Raw genomic sequence first — 4,550 nt, forward strand, 5'->3', positions numbered from 1 at the left:
AATTTTACAGACAACCCATTATCTAAGTGCAATAATGCCCCCAATGTGTGTGTTATTGTGGAAATAATGCCCTACCAGGGGTGTACACCCCTGGGCAGGCATTATTTTCACAATAACATGCACCCTGTTGGTCATTATTGTTTACTTATTACCTATTGATTGGGTTTCACTTATGAATAGTAAAAGAATAGTTATTGCCTCTTATGGATAAATGATTTGCCGTGACCTTTTTACAATTGTGTGTTGTTGAGGGTGACTTGAGTGTGAATAAATGAAGGAAGAGTTAATTTGAAATGAAACACATAAGTATGTATCGCTAATATGGATATGCCCCTGTCATTACTCGTGGGCCTGAATGAATGATTGGTGATGAATCCAAGAACAGAAGTAGTGCTTTTCTTGAAATGGAGCTATGTTTCAGTAGCTATATAGGTAAAGGAAAGTTTCAAAATCAGACATTTTAACTTTGAAGTTTTTTGTTTTGAGGATAGCTTCTCTGATGTCTGACAGATTGGAAGTTGCCTGGCTGGAATGTCTAGTAATTTAACTTTGCCTAAAAAAGCTACTCAGGGAGCAAAAAAGATTTTTGGCAGTATACAATAGCCCTCTAAGGACAGGTACAGCCCATCTCTGGAAAAGTAAGAAGGTCTTGTCCATCATGTTTTTCAAGGATGTCACAAACTAGATACTGTTAAAATTATACCATTTATGTAGCCAATCAATGAAGCCAATGACTGGTCATTTGTATCTAGGCATGCTACACAGTACAAGAAATTTCCCCTCCTTAGGAACATACAATGAGAGCTCCACCATGTCTTTTTGCATCCAAGGAGGAGTCAGAATGCAGGGATAGGGTCTTGAGGTGGTCTGCACAGGACATGTTATTTACAACCTGTATTATTTTAGTGAGGAACCTCTGTGGATGTTCCAGTTGTTGGATATGCCTAGTTAGGTACATACCAAAGGGAGCATTGTGCTCAGTGATAGGTGTGATGAATGCCAAATACAGTGGAACAATGACTTCCTTGGACCTGGTGGTGGAATGAAGAAGTACAGGAGAGTATACAGAGAAAGAGGTTGGTGAAGAAGAAGTGGGATTGTCAAAGAGATGAAGAAAGTAGACAAGAGTATAAGGAGATGAGGTGCATGGCAAAGAGAGAGGTAGCGAAGGCTAAGGATAAGGTGTATGAAGAGTTGTATAAAAGGTTGGACACTAAGGAGGGAGAAAAGGACCTGTACCGATTGGCTAGACAGAGGGACCGAGCTAGTAAAGATATGCAGCAGGTAAGGGTGATAAACGGTAATGAGGGAAACGTACTCACAAGCAAGGAGAGTGTGTTGAGCAGATGGAAAGAGTACTTTGAGGGGTTGATGAATGAAGAGAATGAGAGGGAGAGAAGGTTAGATGATGTGCGGATAGTGAATCATGAAGTGCAGTGAATTAGCAAGGAGGAAGTAAGGATAGCTATAAGAGGATGAAGAACGGAAAGGCTGTTGGTCCCGATGACATACCTGTGAAGGCATGGATGTTTGTTCTGAGAGTGTTGATGGAGAAGTACAAAGAAGGTCAGAAGGAGTTGCATTGTGTCTTTGTGGATTTAGTGAAAGCATATGACAGGGTGCCTAGAGAGGACTTGTGGTATTGTATGAGGAAGTCGGGAGTGTCAGAGAAGTATGTAAGAGTGGTACAGGATATGTACGAGGGTAGTGTGACAGCGGAGAGGTCTGCGGTGGGAGTGACAGATGCGTTTAAGGCGGAGGTGGGATTACATCAAGGATCAGCTCTGAGCCCTTTCTTATTTGCAATAGTGATGGACAGGTTGACAGACGAGATCAGACAGGAGTCCCCGTGGACTATGATGTTTGCAAATGACATTGTGATCTGCAGTGAGAGTAGGGAACAGGTGGAGGAGACCCTGGAGAGGTGGAGATATGCTCTAGAGAGAAGAGGAATGAAGGTCAGCAGGACTAAGACAGAATATATGTGTGTGAATGAGAGGGAGGATAGAGGAATGGTGAGGATGCAGGGAGAAGAGGTGGTGAAGGTGAATGAGTTTAAGTACTTGGGATCAACAGTTCAGAGTAATGGTGTGTGTGGAAGAGAGGTGAAGAAGAGAGTACAGGCAGGATGGAGTGGTTGGAGAAGAGTGTCAGGAGTGATTTGTGACAGACGAGTACCAGTAAGAGTGAAAGGGAAGGTCTACAAGAGGGTAGTGAGACCAGCTATGTTATATGGGTTGGAGACAGTGGCATTGACAAAAAGGCAGGAGTCAGAGCTTGACGTGGCAGAGTTGAAGATGTTAAGATTTGCACTGGGTGTGACGAGGATGGACAGGATTAGGAATAAGTATATTAGAGTGTCAGCCCAGGTTGGAAGGTTTGGAGACAAAGCCAGAGAGGCAAGATTATGTTGGTTTGGACATGTGTTGAGGAGGGATGCAGAGTATATTTGGAAAAAGATGCTAAGGATGAAGCTGCCAGGTAAAAGGAAAAGAGGAAGGCCTAAGATAAGGTTTATGGATGTGGTGAGAGAGGACATGCAGGTGGTTGGTGTGACAGAGCAAGATGCAGAGGACAGGAAGAAATGGAAACAGTTGATCTGCTGTGGCGACCCTTAATGGGAGCAGCCAAAAGAAGAAGAAGAAGAATGACTTCCTTGGACCTAGATGCCATACCTTTGTTTATAAGTTGCACAACATAGAATGATTTCCTCACCACTGTAGATCTGTAATGATCAAAGGCTAAAATACTATATATGTGTGTCCCCATGTTCCTGACTACTGGGTCAACTCTTAGGGGTGTGTTGTCAGTATGATACTATCCAGAGATGGATAACTTCCCAGAGCGTGCTATTATGCATTTCTTGGCATTTAGTTTTAGTCCATGACTCTGACACCAGTTGTTTGTGTCAGCCCTTTCTGGAGAATATTTGCCTTGGTGGGGGATTCTATGACCACTCCTAATTTGCAATCATCTGCAAATTTAGTCAGCCAGAGACCATTGACATTGGCCTTGACTTCAGAGAAGGAAATGCTAAAAAGGGGCAGTCTCAGGATCAATCCCTGAGGGACTCTACTTGTAACTGGCCTCTTTGTAGACGTGGAGTCCCTAGTTCTAACTTCCTGGGTCCTATTTTTGAGCTATTTAGAAGGCATCCTGGGATATCGTACGGGTCCATTGATGCAGTGTTCTTGACATTAGAGACAGAGCATTTCCCTAGTGATAGCAGGGGAGTTATATTTGATGGTATTTCCTGAGAGAAGGTTGAGGGGGAGAGAGGGGTAAAGTTGGAGGTGAATTTGTCGGCCAGAAGATTTGCTATATCTTCTGCCTTTTTTTAATTTCTCCACGTCTTTTGGGTTTCTAATACCATGACAGGAATGGACCCGATTCCTAAGTCAAAGTATGATTAAAGTTCATGAAATTAGTATTGTTTCAATCTTTGATGTCAGCCAGAAGTGCTCTTCGCAGCACCTGCAATATGCCCATTAATTACTCCTTCTGCAATTTGTATGGAGTTACATGTATTGGTAACATATCTAAATGCAACTGTAGATTCTTTTTTATAAGACCCATTGCTCCTACTACTATTGGAAATGTCTGGGTATCTTTCTTCCACATTGCTCTCATTTCTGCCTGCAAATCTTGATATTTTATGATTTTGTGTCTCTCTCTGTATGGAAGACACTGTAGTCACTGGGTGTGGTGATTTCAATGATCAGTGCTACTTTTGTCTTCTTTTCATAGACCACTATATCTGGTTTTGTGGCATCTATCTTTTGAACTGTTGGTGATGGATGATCCCATGTAATGTAGACTTCATCATCTTCTGTGATGGATTGTAGCTCATGTTTTCAGTGTTTTTAAGCCACTTCAATATCATAATGTTTGCACAATCCCAGTGCAACAGTCTTGTCACATTATTATGCCTTTCAGTATACAGTCCTTTTGCCATTAGTACATCACAACCAGCAACAAGGTGTACAACTGTTTCAAATTCTGTTTTACAAAACCTACATTTATCTGTTTTTCCAACATGTTCAATGGACATTGTAAACCAACGTGTACGTAGCCCATTGTCTTGGGCCGCCGATATTGACCTTTCATCTCTTGGTTTGAATTTGCCTCTCCTTAACCATTCCTGTGTTTGATCCTGATCAACATGAGGTTCTTCCAGAAGTTTTCTGTATTTGCAACTATATTCTGCTTCACTACATTGTGAAGCAGAATTCACCTAGCATTGGATTGTTCACCCACTAATAGGAACATGAGCTGGGTTTAGACTGTCGTGAGACAGGTTAGTTTTACCCTACTGATGATGTGTTGTTGAAATAGTAATCCTGCTCAGTATGAGAGGAACTGCAGGTTCAGACATTTGGTGTATGTGCTTGGCTGAGGAGTCAATGGTGCAAAGCTACCATCTTTGGGATTATGATAACACCTCTAAGTCAGAATCATCCCTAAACATAATGATCCTGCAGAGCTGAAGATCTCTGGTTGGCCAGGGATAGCCGGCCGCAAGGTCGGTGAGGAGCACCACTCGTCACTGG

This window comes from Protopterus annectens, chromosome 4.part0 (genome assembly GCF_019279795.1).
Source record: "Protopterus annectens isolate FY-2018-M chromosome 4.part0, PAN1.0, whole genome shotgun sequence".
In the NCBI taxonomy this organism is placed as follows: Eukaryota; Metazoa; Chordata; order Ceratodontiformes; family Protopteridae; genus Protopterus; species Protopterus annectens.